The sequence below is a fragment of the Loxodonta africana genome, chromosome 4 (genome assembly GCF_030014295.1).
Source record: "Loxodonta africana isolate mLoxAfr1 chromosome 4, mLoxAfr1.hap2, whole genome shotgun sequence".
Classification (NCBI taxonomy): domain Eukaryota; kingdom Metazoa; phylum Chordata; class Mammalia; order Proboscidea; family Elephantidae; genus Loxodonta; species Loxodonta africana.
Genome location: NC_087345.1, coordinates 170,284,530 through 170,303,594, shown reverse-complemented (window position 1 = coordinate 170,303,594; position 19,065 = coordinate 170,284,530). Strand labels below are relative to the sequence as shown.

The 19,065-nt window shown below is 38.4% G+C and overlaps 1 protein-coding gene across 4 annotated transcripts in view; it reads left to right on the top strand.

The window, feature by feature from the left end:
* Nucleotides 1-19,065, top strand: part of MPP7 (MAGUK p55 scaffold protein 7) — a 296,574-nt gene that overhangs the window by 60,818 nt on the left and 216,691 nt on the right. Inside the window, exon 2 of one of the 4 annotated variants that reach the window (XM_064284960.1) lies at nucleotides 18,013-18,053. The exons of 2 other annotated variants lie outside the window; for them this stretch is intronic. The gene's annotated coding sequence lies outside the window, so the exon portion shown is untranslated. Of the gene's footprint in view, nucleotides 1-16,400; nucleotides 18,054-19,065 lie in introns of those variants that run through there. One more of the 4 variants, XM_023548818.2, reaches the window with a different exon arrangement.

Here is a 19,065-nt window from a genome sequence, read left to right as displayed (position 1 = left end):
TTCATTCAAGCATTCTTGTATTCATTCAACAAATACTTATGGAGCTACCTATTATAGGGCAAGCACTCTACTAAGATGCCAGGAATTCAGCGGTGAGCGAAACAGAAAAGTCCTTGCCTTCTTGTAGCTTATAGTCTAGTAGGAAAGACAGACAATAGAATAAGTAAAAAAAAAAAAATGTAGCATATTAGATTGTGATAAGCACTAAGAAAAAAAAAATTAAGTGGGGATGGGGTGGTGTGTGTGTGTGGAGATTTTGGCAAGGGAGGAAGGAGGCCAAGGAAGCTTTCCTGAAAAAATGGCAGCTGAGTAACAGCCTGTGGAACCTGCACCCCTTCAGCCATGCCGAAGGTTCAGGGTGCATTGAGGTTCCTGTCTCTGCGTTTGTGTCCTTTGCCATTTCTCGTGTAGGCATGTTTCCCACTGTATTGTACATGAGAAGAATGTTGAAACGGCAAATGTTTTGTTACATATGTGTTACCACGTATGCAGAAAAATGTGGTTAGGAAGTGACTTACCGCAGGCTTCCACGGCTCTTTACATTTTTTTTTCCTGTCCTGTCTTAGTCATCTAGTGCTGCTGTAACAGAAATACCACAAGTGGATGGCTTTAACAAAGAAAAATTTATTTCCTCACAGTAAAGTAGGCTAAAAGTCCAAATTCAGGCCATCAGCTCCAGGGGGGAGGGTTTTCTCTCTCTGTCAACTCTCGAGGAAGGTCTTTGTCCTCAATCTTCCCAGTCGAGGAGCTTCTCAGGTGCAGAAACCCCGTGTCCGAAGGATGTGCTTTGTTCCTGGTGCTGCTTTCTTGGTGGTATGTGTTCCCCATTCTCTGCTTGCTTCTGTTTCCATTTATCTCTTGAGAGATAAAAGGTAGTGCAGGCCACACCCCAGGGAAACTCCCTTTACATTGGATTAGGGAGGTGACCTGGGTAAGGGTGGTGTTACAATCCCACCCTAATTTTCTTTAACGTAAAATTACAATCTCAAAATGGAGGACAACCACAGAATACTGGGAAACCTGGCCTAATCAAGTAGACACATATTTTTGGGGGGACACAATTCAATCCATGACATGTCTATATGTGCATTTTGGTTGTCATTTTTCACCCTTTCATTCCTTTACATCCTAGTTGACTTAACACAATAATACCAGTAATTTCTTTCAACACATTTTTGTAAGATAGATCTGTTAGTTCAGTGGTCACTGTATGAAGAAGAAATATAATATATATCAGTGACCCTTTTATGTAAAAGTGTTAAATGTGTTTCTTTGTTCTGTGGACTTGCTGCCATTAGATAAGTTTCTTGTTTCTTTCCTTGCTTAGAAACCAGGACCCTGGACCTAGGATGATCTCGTAGTTTCAAGAGATCACTGCTGCTGATAATGAATTTTATTTTTCATTTAGATTCCTCTCCTAACTCTAAGATTTCCTTAGTTTTTAGTTATATATTTTTATTTTTTTGTTGAGAATATACACAACAGAACATACAGCTGTTCAATAGCTTCTGCATCCTCAATTTAATGACACTGATTACATTCTTGGAGTTTTGCAGCCATTCTTACCCTCCTTTTCTGAGTTGTTAGTCCCCCGTTAATATAAACTCGCTGTCCCCTAAGGTCCTTGACGGCAGTCGGTGGGTCCCCTAAGGTTCCTGTCTAATCTTTTGAGTTACTGTTTTCAATTTCATCCCATATAGATAGTTCTTAAAAGAGCACAGTGATCAAGGCAGACGTTTTTTTACCAGTTAAGCTAAACTGTTGTTTGGTTTTAAGAAGACATCAGGGGATATTTTTATTTTAAGGTTTAAAGATGATCTCAGGGCAATAGTTTCGGGCATTCATTCAGCCTCAGTGCATCTAGGAAGTCTGGATTCCATGAGAAATTGAGATTCTGTTTTGCATTTCCCCCTTTTGATCAGGATTCTTCTATAGAACCTTTGATCAAAATGTTCAGGAATGGTAGCTGGGCATCATCCAGTTCTTCTGGTCTCATGGCAGAGGAGGCAGTTGTTCATGGAGGGAATTAGCAACAAGTTCCATTTTCTCCTCCTATTCTAACTCTTAAGATTTCTTGACAAAAACTTACCGTGAAGTGAATTTCTCCCTATCAGATTGTATCATTCCATGATATGTTTGTGCAAGACAGTGTGTCTGTTAGTCTACTAAAAAGCTTTGCAGGGTTCTGTATAACCTTCTTTGTATAAATGTTTTCCTTCATTTTGGACAGTGACTAGCATGTTACTTAATTTTTTGTTTCTTCTTCACATGAAACTTTTGAAATGTTAACCTCTTTACCTTTTGCATTCATTTGTTTAACTATAGAAACAAATTCTTTGCAGAGCTGTGCTATGCAAATTAAAAATTTATAAAGTATACTCAATAGGTTTTCTATCAGCTAATATTAATGAAGTTTAAATATTGAAATTGTTGAAGAAAATAACATAAAAAGATACACAAATGGTGCAATACTTTCATTAAAATTACCCTTGAATATAACTGGTTTCGAATATGAGATTTCCTACTATGTAATTCATAAAGGACCAATACAGAATAGATTTTTCTTTTAGTGAATATAGGATTCACTGTTTTTTTCCATTATATAATGTTGGAGTTTCTAAGTGTCCTTTGAGGGGATTATAATATATATTGTAATTATCAAAGTTTGTTTTCAGCCTTGGAAATCATTAAAGTAGATAAATATGTTAGGAAACAGAAAACGTGAACGTGAACTCATATACAAGGAAGTGAAGATTTCCTTTAATTACAGTAAAGACAATCACAGACAAAACCTAACTTTTTTTAGTGTAAAGTTGTTTGTATCTATCACAAATGAAAAATGCTTCTGGATCACATATTTTCTTTTATCACTGCCTCTTTGTGATAGTTGTAGAAACATATATGTGTAAAATATGTATTTGATCATTAAACACAGCCATTGTATATTATACTTTGTTTAACTCTTTATTGCTGTACTTAATTAGAAAATGATTATAATTAACTTTGGTATTATGACATAATATGTTACAATCAATATTTAGAAAGCCTGTTTGTTGACAGCTATGATATAGGGCCTAAGCAACTGGCAAAACTAGACAATTTACATGATTTCTGCTGTCAAATCAGTAAACACATGAAATCATGTTTACAAATATTCAGGTTCACTGCAAATGTTTTTAGTAGGCCACATTTTTAGGTACTATTATTTTGAGCCACATGGTACTAATTAAAAAAAAAAAAAAGTGAAACCCATTGCCATCGAGTTGATTCCAACTCAATAGCAACCCTATAGGACAGAGTAGAAGTGCCCCACAGGGTTTCCAAGGCTATAAATTTTTATGAACGCAGACTGCCACATCTTTCTTCCATGGACGGGCTGGTGGGTTCGAACTGCTCACCTTTCAATTAACAGCTGAGTGCTTTAACTACTGTGCCACTTGGGCTTCTCATAATACTGATTAGTTCCCAGTAAATGTGCCATCACTCGTCTGTCAGTTTGTTGTACGTATGTGTTGCTCTGATGTTGGAAGCTATGCTGCTGATATTTCAAATACCAGCAGGGTCACCCATATTAGACAGGTTTGAGTGGAACTTCTAGACTGAGGTAGAGTAGGGAAAAGAACCTGGTGATCTACTTCTAAAAAAAATTGGTCAGTGAAAACCTTATGAATAGCAGCTGAACATTGTCTGATATTGTGCCAGAAGATGAACCCCTCAGGTTGGAGGGATGCAAAATATGACTGGGGAAGAGCTGTCTCCTCAAAGTAGAGTCAACCTTAATAATGTGGACAGAGTCAAGCTTTTGGGACCTTCATTTGGTGATGTGCCATGACTCGAGAAGAAACAGCTGCAAATATCCATTAATAATGTGGAATGTATGAAGTATGAATCTGGTAAAATTGGAAGTTTTCACAAATGAAACAGAACACATGAAGATTGATACCCTAGGCATTAATGAACTGAAACGGACTGGCATTGGCCATTTTGAGTTGGATAGCCATATGGTCTACTATGTTGGGAATGACAAATAGAAGAGGAATGGCATCGTATTCACTGTCAAAAAGAACATTTCAAGATCTAGCCTAAAGTACAACACTGTTAGTGATAGGATAATATCCATACACTTAAAAGGAAGACCAGTTAATATGACTATTATATACAACTATTATTCAAATAACATGCAATCAAGATGCATTGATAATTACTCGTGATTGGAATGCAGAAGTTGGAAATGAAGAAGGATCAGTAGTTAGAAAATACGGCCTTGGTGTTAGAAACGATGACAGAGATCTCGTGATAGAATTTTGCAAGACTAATGACTTATTTACTGGAAATACCTTTTTTTCAACAACATAAATGGCAACTATGTTTGTGGAGCCCAGTGGACGGAATACACAGGAATCAAATCAACTACATCTTTGGAAAGAGATGATGGAGAAGCTCAATATCATTACCAGTCAGAACAAGACCAGGGGCCAGATGTGGAACAGATCATCAGTTACGCATATGCAAGTTCAAGTTGAAGCTGAAGAAAATTAGAATATGCCCAAAGTATGTCCTTGAGTATATTCCACATGAGTTTGGAGACAATCTCAAGAACAGATTTGGTACATTAAACACTAATGACTGAAAACAGACAAGTTGTGGGATGACATCAAGGACATGAAGAAAGCAAAAGACCATTAAAAAGACAGGAAAGAAAGAAAAGACCAAAATGGATGTCAGAAGAGACTCTGAAACTTGCTCTTAAAAGTAGCATAGCTAATGCGAATGGAAGAAATGATCATATAAAAGAGTTGAATAGAAGATTTCAAAGGGCAGCTGAAGAAGACATCGTAAAGTATTATAATGAAATGTGCAGACACTTGGAGTTGGAAAACCAAAAGGGAAGAACACATTCAGCATTTCTCATGCTGAAGGAACTAAAGAAAAATTCAAGCCTCGAGGTGTAATGTTGAAGAGTCTGGGTAAAATATTGAATGATATAAGAAGCATCAGAACAAGGTGGAAGAAAACACAGTCACTGTACCAACAGGAATTGGTCGACATTCAGCTTTTTCAGGAGGTAGCATATAATGAAGAACCAGTGGAATTGAAGGAAGAAGTCCAAGTTGCACTGAAGGCTTTGACGAAAAACAAGCCTCCAGGAATTGATGGAATACCAGTTGAGATGTTTAAAAAAACAGATGCAGTCCTGAAAGTGCTGTCTTGTCTATGCCAAGAAATTTGGTCTGCTACCTGGCCCGCTTACTGAAAGAGATCCATATTTGTGCCTGTTCCAAAGAAAGATGATCCAACAGAATGTGGAAATTATCAAACAATACCATTAATATCACATGCAGATAAAATTTTGCTGAAGATCATTCAAAAGCAGTTGCAGCAGTACATTGACAAGGAACTGCCAGGAATGGAATTCAGACTGGCTTCGGAGGAGAACTTGGAAAGAGGGATATCGTTGCGGATGTCAGATGGATTGTGACTGAAAGTAGAGTATACCAGAAAAATGTTTACCTGCGTTTTATTAACTATGTCAAGGCGTTCAACTGTGGATCATGATGAATTATGGATAAAATTACAAAGAATGGGAATTCCAGGACACTTAATTGTGCTCATGAGGAACCTGTACATATACCAAGAGGCAGTTGTTCAAACAGAACAAGGGGATATGAGTGGTTAAAATTAGAAAAGGTGTGTGTCAGGGTTGTATCCTTTCACCATACTTACTCAATCTGTATGCTGAACAAATAATCCGAGGAGCTGGACTATATGAAGAAGAACGCAAGATCAGGATTGGAGGAAGACTCGTTTACAACCTGCGATATGCAAATAACAGAACCTTGCTTGCTGGAAGTGGAGAGGACTTGAAGCACTTACTGATGAAGATCAAAGACCACAGCCTTCAGTATGGATTACGCCTCCACATAGAGAAAACAAAAATCCTCACAACTGGATCAATGAGCAACATCATGATAAACAGAGAACATATTCAAGTTGTCAAGGATTTCATTTTACTTGGATCCACAATCACTGCCATGAAAACAGCAGTTCAGAAATCAAATGATGTATTTAAAAAGACCTCTTTAAAGTGTTAAAAAGCAAAGATATCACTTTGAAGACTAAGGTGTGCATGACACAAGCCATGATATTTTCAGTTGCCTCATATGCATGGGAAAGCTGGACAATGAATAATGAAGACAGAAGAAGAATTGACGCCTTTTAATTACGGCGTTGGTGAAGAATATTGAATGTACCATGAGCTGCTAGAAAAACGAACAAATCTGTCTCGGTGGAAGTATAGCTAGAATGCTCCTTTGTGAGAATGGCGAGATTTTTGCTCAAGTACTTTGAACATGTTATTGGGAGGGCCCAGTCCCTTGAAAAGGACATCATGCTTGGTAAAGCAGAGAGTCAGCAAAAAAGAGGAAGACTATCAATGAGATAGATTGACACAGTGGCTGCAACAATGGGCTCAAACATGGCAACAATTGTGAGGATGGCACAGGACTGGGCAGTGTTTTATTCTGTTGTACACAGGGTTGCTATGAGTCAGATCCAACTTGATGGCACCTGCGAACAACAACAAATGAAAGTGATTATTTAAGCCCTAAACTGTTTAGTTTTGCAAATGATTAGTGTATCAGTCAGGATGGTTGTGGTTCAGTAGGAAACGACCCCATCAATAAAGGTTTATTTCTTGTTCATCATACGTGGTGTAGTGCTCTGCTTCATGTCATCCTCTCTGAGGGGCTCAAACTGCTGGAGGTGCCATTTTCTGGAATGTTGTACTACACGGGAAAGAGGAGATGTGGAATCACTAACACACACACACACACACACCCACCCACCCGCACACACACACACCCCACCAACCAAACTCATTGCCATTGAGTTGCCTCTGACTCATGGTGACCCTATAGGATAGAATAGAACCGCCCCATAGGATTTCCAAGGAGTGGCTAGTAGATTTGAACTGCCGACCTTTTGGTTAGCAGCTGAGTTCTTAACCACTATGCCACACTGGCTCTTAAATGCATGTTCTTGGAAGTGACAAACATTTTGCTTTCATTTTGTTGGCCAAGGCAAGCAGCATGGCTTCCCTGACTTCAAGAGGGCAGGGAGAAATACTTCTCCCCTGTGCCTGGAGGGGGAGGAGCTGCAGATTTGTTCCTGAGTAGCACCATTGTCATCAGAATCAAAACATTTTTCAAAATAAAGGAGTTTTCTGAAGTTAACTACGTTATTTAGCACAGCAATTGGGTCGACATTCATAATTGATAGTGATAGTAAAAACAATTTATTGTACCCCGGATTTTATAGCCTAATCACTTGGTGTAACCCCCCACCACCAAAAAAGAAAGAAAACAGTTTATCTGTAGGTTGTGTGACTCTAGTCTAAAACAAAGAAAACAAAACAAAACAAAAACAAACTTATTGCTGTCCAGTAGATTCTGACTCAGAGCGACCCTATAGGACAGAGTAGGCCTGCCAGGTATGGTTTCCAAAGCTGTCAATCTTTAGAGAAGCAGACTACTGCATCCTTCTCCTATGGAGTGGCTGGTAGGTTCCAACCGCTGACCTTTCAGTTAGCTGCTGACTGCTTAAGCAATGCACCACCAGGGCTCCCTATCTCAGGTCTACTGTTCCTTAAATTAGGTTGCTTATAGGTAGGATTAAGCTTTCCCACCTTGGGAGCTACTTACTTGGATTACTGGGCAGCTATTATGACTACCAGAGTCCTGGTGGCACAGTGGTGAGGAGCTCAGGCTGCTAACTGAAAGTCAGTCTACCAGCTGCTGCTTGAAAACCCTATGGGGCAGTCGTACTCTGTCGTATGGGGTTGCTAGGAGTCGGAGTTGACTCGATAGCAGCGGGATTATGGCTACTGTTAGTTTGTAGTTACTTCACTTCATTTTTTCCTTCATTTGTCTTCAAAACATTGTGCTCATTCTGTTTATAACTCCTGTCATTGGTAGGACATTTCACCTGATAACTTACTGTACCTCTGCAGACGATCAGAGCTGTGTTATTACAATAATACTTACGGTATAGGATTACTGTGAGCAGTGAATGAAATAAGGTGTGTCGCATTTTTAACCTAATGCCCGGGAAATGTCGTGTACTCAGTATTAATTCTCCCTAACATTATTTTTATTTCTTATTTTATGTGCTTCCCAAGGTCTCATATCTTGTAAGTTGTTTTAAACTTTTAATTAAAAAAAAAAAAAATTACATGACCTGACAGTAGGTTGGAGGAAGTGAGAAATAGTGATGAAAATGGATTGAAAGTTCTTACTAAAAGCTATCATCTGTTGATTGGCTTCCACCACAGGTTTGATGTTTTACTCATGTCATCTCATTTAATCTTTTTTTTTTTAATTAAAAAATTTTTTTTAATTTGCTTTAAGTGAAAGTTACAAATCAAGTCGGACTCTCATACAAAAATTTATATAAACACCTTGCTGTATACTCCTAATTGCTGTCCCCCTAATGAGACAACACACTTCTTCCCTCTTCTGTTTCTTTTCGAGTCCATTTGGCCAGCTTCTGACCCTCTCTATCCTCTCATCTCACCTTCAGACAGGAGATGCCAACATAGTCTCATGTGTTCATTTAATCTTAAATAGTTGGCCAACATCATATAGTCAATAAGGCAGAGCTGGGACCTAATCCTGGATGTCAAAATCTGTGCTGTTTTTATTAGGCCGTACTGTCTCCTCATAAATAAAATAATCAGATGACTCGGTCTTGGGAGGGAAGGAGAGCTTTTGGAAGGCTGGAGTTGGTTCCGTAGAAAAGTATTTCTGAATAGGGAGCGCTGTGTGAAGTTTTTAGGGACATGTGATATGGGTTCTATCCCCAAGGAAATCTAATAGGGTACATAAGCCCAACAAAAATATAAAATTACATCGATGTATCTTAATTATAAAAAATGATTATAAGATCAGTTTCTCCAGTAAAGAGGACTTGAGGGAATGCTAATGGAATGCTGGAATGAGTCTGGAATTGAGAATTAGCCAAGGACAATGTAATAAGTTTTGTTCTCCTCTGCCCCGAACAATTAGAAGAAAGAGCTAAAGTATACCATGGAGAGGTGAGTACTTGGGTTCAAAAGGTGGGTCACTGATACTTAATGGTGCAGTCTTGGGGAGCAGCCAAGATTTTTTAGCAGTGGATAGTAGAAAATAAATGTAATGAAAAAGGTCATCATTAAAGAAAAAGTTTCTGGCTGTAAGTAGGTCTAGCTATAAATGCTGCTAGTTTTACCTGAGGATGGTCTAAGAAAAAAAGTTGGGAGAGTGGTGTGCTAATTGTTGCAGATGGTTTTGGTAGCCTGGAACCGAGGGCATTGCTTGAGAGCGCCGGTTATTTACTTCCATGCTTCCAGAAATGCGGCAGTTGAGTGAGTGTGGCCCAGTGTCTGCATCCCCATGGAGAGCACGGAGCAGAGGAGGCCAGGAGCATTAATGCCCGCTTCTGGCAGGTGGGCCAGGTCTCCTTCTGGTCTTTCTTAGCAGCCTTGAAGCCTGAGTCTCCTCACCTTGGGATTACAAATCAGTGTGTTGTCTCGTTTCCTACTGCTGTGGAGTCATCTCCAATTCATGTTGACCCCATGTACAACGCAATGAAACGTTGCCAAGTTCTGTGCCATTTTCACGATCATTGGTATGTTTGAGTCCATTGTTGTAGCTGTCGTGTAATGCCTCATCTTTCAGCATTATAACTGGCAGTATTCTGTTGTGATCCATAAGGTGGTATACATTGGCTAATTTTCAGAAGTGGATCAGCAGGCCTTTCTTCCTAGTCTGTCTTAGTCTGGAGGCTCCACCACGGGTAACCTTGCTGGTATTTTAAATACCGGTGGCAGAGCTTCCAGCAACACACCAGCCACTACTGTTTAACAAACCGATAAGCAGGTGGTGAGGTTTCTTCTTATCTGCTGGTTCGTTGTTTTTTTCTTTATGTTTATGGAAAGGTGATATATTAGTTTTGTGTTATATAATAACCCCTGTTGAGCTTCTAAAATGTAGGAATTATAATCTTTCATAATTGTTCCTTTTCTTTTGAATTCTAGTATTTTGTGTTGTGTCATATTAGCATATTTTCTTACATATAGGGCCAATCATAAGCTTCCCCCCCCCCCCCAATTGAACTCACTTTATTAACCGATTAGGTTTGGTGATCTCTCTTTTTTTTTAAATTTTGCTTTAGATGAAGGCTTACAAAACAAACTAGTTTCTCATTAAACAAAATACACATGTTGTTTCGTGACATTGGTTGCCAACCCCATGGCATGTTACTACTCCCCCTTCTCAACCTTGGGTTCCCCATTACCAGCTTTCCTGTCCCCTCCTGCCTTCTTGTCCTTGCCCCGGGACTGGTGTGCCCATTTAGTCTTGTTTTGTTTTATGGGGCTGTCTAATCTTGTGGCTGAAGGGTGAACCTCAGGACTGACTTCAGTACTGAGCTATAACGGAGTCTGGGGCCATTCTCTCAGGGTTTCTCCAGCCTCTGTCAGACCAGTAACTCTGGTCTTTTTTTTTTTTTTTTTTGTGAGTTAGAATTTTGTTCTACATTTTTCTCCAGCTCTGCCTGGAACCCATTATTGCGATCCCTTCAGAGCAGTTAGTGTTGGTAGTTGGGCATCATCTAGTTGTGCTGGACTCAGCCTGGTGAAGGCTGTGGTAGTTGTGGTCTCTTAGTCCTTTGGACTAATGTTTCTGTTTTATCTTTGGTTTTCTTCATTCTCCCTTTTTAAGCATATTTTTTATTTCCTGTGTGCAGTGACAGATTCTGAGATTCTCTGATTAGCCAAAGTGGGATATGATTTTATGATTAGGAACTGCATCTTTTAAATTCCTTATGTATTCCTTTTCATACACCATTTTGCACCTTGCAGAAAGCAATTTGTCCTTTGTTCTTGGTTCTTTCTAGCAGCACCACACCTGAGGCTAATGACTGGAGGCTGATTAGGCCAGAAGAGACCTCCTGGGGGCCTGGTGCTGGCTAAGCCTCAGGAGGAAGGATGTAATCTAATCAGGCTGATAAGATCCTTGAGCCCTGAGGCTCAGATGGAGCTTCCTGGTTGGTGACCAAGACCCTGAGAGGGTTGCACCTCCCTCTTTGGGACACAGAAGGTCCCTGCTTCGACCCTTCCCATACCTCACCCTGTACATCTCGTTATTTGTATTCTTTTTGGTTGTAATAAATGCATAGCCTTAAGTGTGGTATATTCTCTATGAGATTCTGTGAGTCATTCCAGTGAGTTACTTAATCCACAGAGTACCTGAGAGCCAGCAGGGGCTGATGTCTTCCTATATGACAGTCTCAAGGAAGGGGTGGAGGGGTCCTTATAACCTGTGAGCTCTGACCCAGCTCTGGGTAGCTAGAGTCAGGGAAATGCTACATGGGCATATGGTCTGAAAGATGAAACTTTGCCACCAGTACTTCAAATTCTAGCAGGGTCACCCTTGGTGGGCAGGTTTCAGTGGCGCTTCCAGATGAAGACAGACTAGCAAGAAGGATCTGGCAGTCTACTTCTGGAAGAAGTGGCCAGTGAAAACCTTATGAATATGAATAGCAGCAGAACATTGTCTGAGATAATGCCAGAAGATCATCCCCTCAGGTTGGAAGGCACTCAGAATACGACTGAGGAAGAGTAGAGTTGACCTTCATGACGTGGGTGGGGTCAAGCTTTCAGGACCTTCATTTGCTGATGTGGCATGACTCAAAATGAGAAGAAACAGCTGCAAACATCCATTAATAATCAGAATGTGGAATGTGTGAAGTATGAATTTGGGAAAATTGGAAGTCATCAAAAATGAAATGGAACACATAAAGATCAATATCCTAAATGTTAGTGAGCTGAAGTGGACTGGTATTGGCCATTTTGAATCAGTCCAGTATGATGGAAATGACAGATTGAAGGGGAATGGCGTCACATTCATTGTTAAAAAGAACATTTCAAGATCTACCCTGAAGTGCAACGCTGTCAGTAATAAGATAACATCCATATGCCTACAAGGAAGACCAGATTTTATGACTGATATTCAAATTTACACACCAATCACTAATGGCAAAGATGAGGAAATTGAAGATTTTGACCAACTCTGTAGTCTGAAATTGATCAAACATACAATCAAGGCATGTTGATAATTACTTGTGATTGGAATGGCAAAGTTGGAAACAAAGAAGGAGGATTGGTAGTTGGAAAATATGGCCTTGATGATAGAAATGACATCGGATATTGCATGATAGAATCTTACAAGACCAACAACCTCTTCATTACAAATACCTTTTTTCACCAACATAAGCAGTGACTATACGCATGAACCTCACCAGATGGAAAACACAGGAATCAAATCGACTATACCTGTGGGGAGACACGATGGAGCATCTCCTCATCAGTCAGAATGACGTCAGGAGTTGACTGCAGAACAGACTTTCAGTTGCTCAAAATGAAGTTCAAGCTGAAGTTCACGAGAGCCAAAATACAACCTTGAGTGTATTCCATCTGAATTTGGAGACCATCTCAAGAATAGATTTGATGCATTGAACACTAATGACTGAAGACCAGACAAGTCGTGGGATGACATCAAGGACATCAAACATGAAGAAAGCAAATAGTCATTAAACATACAGGAAAGAAAGAAAAGACTAAAATGGATGTCAGAAAGAGACTCAAACTTGCCCTTGAACATAGAGTAGCTAAAGTTAATGGAAGAAATGATCATGTAAAATAGCTGAATAGAAAATTTCAAAGGGCAGCTGGAGAAGACAAAGTTGTAATGAAATGTGTAAAGACCTAGGGTTAGAAAACCAATAGGAGAGAACACACATTTCTCAAGCTGAAAGTACTGAAGAAAGATTTAAAGGCTCAAATTGCAATTTTGAAGGATTCAAATGTCAAATGACATAGCAGATGGAAGGAATACACAAAGTCACCATACCAAAAGAATTGGTCAATGTTCAGCTGTTTCAGGAGGTAGCGTATTATAAAGAATCGATCATATTGAAGGAAGAGGCCCAAGTTGCACAGAAGACATTGGCAAAAAACAAGGCTTCATGAATTGACAGAATACCAATTGAGATGTTTCAACAAACAGATGCAGTGCTGAAAGTGCTCACTCGCCTATGCCAGGAAATTTAGAAGACAGCTACCTGGCCAACCGACTGGATGAGATCCATATTTGTGCCCATTCCAAAGAAAGGTGATCCAACAGAATGTGGAAATTTTCGAACAGTATCATTAATAGCACATGTGAGCAAAATTTGCTGAATATCATTCAAAAGCAGTTGCAACAGAACATCGACAGTGAACTGCCAAAAACTCAAGCCAGATTCAGAAAAGGGCATGGAACAAAGGATATCATTGCTGATGTCTGGTGAATTTTGACTGAAAGCAGAGAATACCGGAAAGATGTTTAACCTGTGTTTTATTGACTGTGCAAAGGCATTTGATTGTGTGAATCCTAACAAATTATGCATAACATTGCAAGGAATGGAAATTCCAGAACACTTAATTGTGCTCCTGTGGAACCTGTACATAGACCAAGATGCAGTCTTCAAACAGAGAAAGGGGATACTGTATGGTTTAAAAGGAAGAAAGGTGTACACCAGAGTTGCACTCTTTTACCATACTTATTCAGTCTGTATGTTGAACACATAATCCAAGAAGCTGGACTATATGAAGAGAGGGAGTGTGCTGTCACATTATAGGGATTGAGACTAGTGTCACATAGCAATATGTGTATAAATTTTTGTGTGAGAAATTAACTTGAGCTGTAAACTTTCACGTAAAGCACAATTAAAAAAAGTGGCAGGAGGGTTGGTGGAAGACTCATTAACAACCTGAGATGTGCAGATGACACAATCTTGCCTGCTGAAAGAGAGCACTTACTGATGAAGTTCAAAGACTACAGCTTTAGTATGGATTACATCTTAACATAGAGAAAACAAAAATCCTCACAACTGGACCAACAAGCAGCATCATTATAAATGGAGAGAAGATTGACGTCAAGAATTTCATTTTACTTGGACCCATGATCAATGCCCATGGAAGTAGTAGCAGTCAGGAATTCAAACAATGTATTTATTACATTGGGCAAATCTGAAGCAAAAGACCTCTTTAAGATGTTAAAAAGTAGAGATGTCACTAAGGTGTGCCTGACCCAAGCCATGGTGTTTTAAGTCGCCTTGTGTGCATTTGAAAGCTGGACAATGAGTAAGAAAGATGGAAGAAGAATTGATGCCTTTGAATTACGGTTTTGGTGAAGAAAAGTGAACATAGGTATTGGTCCCTAGAGAAGGACATTATACTTGGAAAGTAGAGGGTCACTGAAAATCAGAAAGACTCCAGACTAGATGGACTGACACAGTGGCTTCAACAGTGGGTTCAAACATAATTGTGAGGATGGTACAGGAGCGGGGAATGTTTCGTTCTTTTGTACATTGGGTCTCTATTAGTTGAAACCAACTCAGTGGCACCTGAGAACAACAACAAATCTCTTTAATGCTGGCTTAATAGACGGTATGGAAACCCCGGTGGTGTAGTGGTTAAGTGCTATGGCTGCTAACCAAGGGGTCGGCAGTTTGAATCTGCCAGGTGCTCCTTGGAAACTCTGTGGGGCAGTTCTACACTGTCCTATAGGGTCGCTATGAGTCGGAATCGATTTGACGGCACTGGGTTTGGTTTGGTTTAATAGGCAATACTGATAGTCCCCAGCTTATGATGTGATTCTATTCCAAATGACTCCATTGTAATTCGGTTCTGATGTAAGTCGAATACTTCATTTTTTAAAAAATTTTTTTAGTTTTCATTATTATTGCCTTTTATTCTCAGGATCTTTATAAATCTTTGTCTTTGGGAGTTGGCATAAGAATAATGACATCAGCAAATAAGGCGTTGCAGCGTTGTATGTAGGACATATTACTAATGATCAGATGTACAAAAAAAAAGGACAGTTGTGTGGTTTGTTGTAATTCAAATATGTTATAAGTGGTGGGACTGCTTGTAGTTATATTCTCATATCTGTGTCTGCTTTCATTTTGCCACTACATATTTTTTTTGGTTGAAGGATATTTAGGAAATTTGACCTCACACAGATCTGCAGTTGAAAGAGGGAGGAGTGTTTTAATAGCTTTTCCATTTGTGAATATTCTTCTTTGATACTGCACCAAAACTTGACAAGTGCTAGTTTCTTAAAGGTGAATTTCAGTGTGGAATCTGAAAACATCAATGAACATATCATACTGGTACTTGAAAATCCATTAGTCTGTATTGCATATTGAATGAATCTTTTATTCTTGTGTGATCTTCTAATATTATGCATTGTTAATTTGGAAAACATTGGTTGACTGAATTATGCAGATCTTCTACATGTTGACTCACTTAATGAAAAAAATTCACAGTTGCGAATATCACCACTGATCTCTTCAAAAAAACCTTTGAGAGTTGAGAAGCTGACACTTACAATGTGCCTGCGTCTCAGCTGACAGGGTGCAAAGGTAGGACAGCCTCCAGTGTATGCAAGTTTTACAAACGATAGTTTTTACCTGAAAGCTAATGTTTCATCGTTAGCAACACATACTGTCAGTTGTTTTTTGGAAGTCACAGACTCACCTCATTCATTTTCAAGAAAACGTCTGCCAAATACCCAGGGCTGGATAATCATAGTTTGTTTTTTTAGTCATTCTTTCAAGTAAAAACGTTTTCCATGAAAAAAGCAACCAGTTCAGTTCACAGCTCAAACAAATGCACACCTGCTTTTCCTTGGGACAGCCATGACTTCCGTTTGTAGCAGCAACACCTGTGTGCTTCTCATTTCAGCATGCAGGGTGTACATAGACGGGCACTTGAGTTGGTGAATGATGAATTTTTATTACTTCATTAGGGGCATTCTTCAGTGGACGTTTTTGTCCTCTTTTTCTTTTAACGGGAGTGCTTGATAGTGAAGAATGCAGTGACTCATAGTTCAGTTTGGTGTCACTGTCTCAGTTTGCGCTAAGGTGCCAGTGGTTTTTCCCACCATGCCTCGTATACCTTGACTGAAACTGTGAACACAGTTAAAGGGCAAATGACATCGTAGTATTTTTATGAAAATAGTTTTCATCTCACAGACCCCTCTGAAGGGGTCTTGGTGATCAGCAGGGGTCCGCGGACCACGCTTTGAGAATTGCTGGTATAAAAGGTGTAAACACTATATGCGGATTTATACCACTTAGCTGTATGTTGCCTCCTTTATTTTTTTACAATTACAGTTGATGAAAGTTCTTGTGATGTTAACAGATACCGGTCTGTTGCTTGAACTGGCTAGTATAATGAATGAATCTTTAGGATTGAGCTTTTTTTTTTTTTTTAAATCTGTGAAATTGGATTTGTAAATGAAAACATATATTCTTGTTTGTATTATTTTACTGATATATTACTTTTGAAAATGTAGCTTTAGGGTATTTGTAACTGGTGAAATACTCTACACTTGGTTTACTGGACACAGTTCTTGTCTCCTGAAGTAATAGGCTAGTAATATAACTATTAGTTTGTTTATGATGATGGTCAGTTAAAGGTTTTCGTATTCTTGAACACTCCCCCAACTGGAAAGGAAAATATTTGGAAATTATGTCTAATACTAGATTTTTTGTTTATCTGCATGTAAATTTTTTGGTGTGTTTGTGTGCATATTAAAATATTTTGCAGATTACTATTTCACTGAATGGAATTAAGTCAATTTTTGCTTTTCTGCAAACTCAAAATAACTGTGCTACGAGCGCTATGAGTCAGAATTGACTCATTGGCAACGAGTTTTTTTTTCTTTACAAGCACTTGCACTTCTGCGATTGGCCACTAGATGTCACGAGAGCCACAGGAGCATTAAGAGTTACTCAGGGTGGGTAGAAATTGAACATTGTAAGCTCATAGACTTTCACATATTTCACTGTTTCCACATGATCGATGCCAGAAGAACCTGATACAGTGTGATATATAGAAGCAAGGTACAACTGGAATAATGAAATTTCAAAAATAAGCCTTTTTAAAGGAGGGTTGTAATAGTTCTGTTGGGTATTGTAAATGCTTCAGGTGTACTTGATACTGCTGCTGTGTTCCTGGCGTTTGGGTCTCTCTCCTCTTTATGGAAAGAGGGATTGAACTTCACTTTGAGAATATTCGGTAATCCCTCTCAGGACATGCTGTAACAGCTGGTATTTTTGTGTTGTAGTAAATCGATTCCATACAACAGTCAGTAATAATTATGGCTGGATTCTGACAAATTCCAAAGCATTTTTCAATAAATATAGCCAAAGAAAATAACATCATTACTGCAAAAATTTAACTCAATTTAAAAGTTAAGCCCAGCAACTCTGCTTTGTTCCACAAAATATTAAGTATTTTACTGGTAAGGATTTTTTCAAACCATTTATTTTTTGGTTAATATACTTGGAATGGTTCTGAGAAGATAACGACTTTGTAGTATATGCTTCTTAAATAATATGGCTTTGAAAAAAAACTGAACATGGAGTGTTCATTATGAATAGAAAATGAGAAACCCTAAGGGCTTTCATATATGGCATAGATGTACAGCAGCACTATGGGATCAAAAGGATGCTTTGGTGTGGAATGTAAGGCCTTCTTTAGTATCTGTGGAATCTGAATGTACCCAAGTGTATCAGAGTTTAATTTTGTTTGATATAAGTGTAAGTTGCTGTATTATATGGTATATGTGGTTTGTAAAAGCTAAATATCCTAAGTTCGTTAAGCCATGAAGAAAGTGGTAGTTTGTGTGGTATAGGTTATAGGGTATCTGTATTGCTATAGTTAGGCAGCTTGCACTGTACGAATTATGGTTTTCCTCATGACAAAAAGAGCTTAAATTACGTACATACCTGTACACACCCAGTAAATATATACCCACATACATACATGTATAGTGCCCTAATGATAAAAGTGTGTTTGCATACGTGTGTGTGTGTATGTTCATACACTTTACAAAATTTAGTCATTTTTCTTTTTTCCCTCAGCAGCAAAAGTCTACTAATGGAATGTGTTCTCCTTTAATTGTGTAAGGTCCATTTTTTTACTTTCTTTGTGTTGATACTATTTCGTTTTTAGCTTTGCTTTATATAAGGAACACTTTTATGCAATTGAATCTCAATTTTGATTAGTTAGAATAGCCTTTGCAAGGAAAGCAAAGTTGCCTTTTAAAATTACTGGGGAAAACAACTTCAGAGATGGATGGTAATGAAACCTTGCCTTGTCAGTTTTGTCTCTCATTTTTTTTTTTTAGTTTAGTGATTTATATTTTTATTTGGTATTTAAATAACTGTCCTCATCTTTGTAATGATTCTTTCCCTGTGTATGGGATTTGTTTGCATCCATTAATTATATCAGACTTTGGAGGATAAAAAAACAAAATTCATCTTGTCACACTCCAAGATAGTCTATTCAATGGTGAATTTTTTTATACTAATTTTCACTTTGATTATTAAAAAAGTAATTTAGAAAACTTTAATAGAATTTAACAGTTTGGATGTTTACAGCCCAAATTTGGAAAGCCCATTTTTCTTTACTCTGTAATATAAATCAGCAACTTCAAGACTTGAAGTACTGAAGCCAGCCAGTTTTTCAAGCGTTTACAGTATCTGGTTTTGTTGTTGTTACTATATGTCAAAATATGCTTTCAAATTTCTGAATTTGCTGTAGTGATAATTGGGAAAAATGCATTAGAAAGTGAACTTAAACATACTGTGTGGTTCTTCTGATTTCTCCAAAAAAATGTAGATGGAGTGTATTTTCCGTTATTAGGCGGCAGCGATCCAAATTTAAACCACATGGCCTCCTTCTAGGTGTCAGGCCAATGTAAATTTTAATTTTGCCACTTTCTTTTATGTTTTTACTGTATAATCTCAGACCTGCATTTAAAAAAATAGCCAACATTTGTTGTTTGCTTCCCGTACTCCAGATGCTATCCGTTCTGCTTTAGTGTATCTAATTACCAGACAGTTTTAAATTACTGTTATCTCTATTTGCACATAAGGAAACTAAGGCATAATAAGATTAAGAAATTGTCCAGG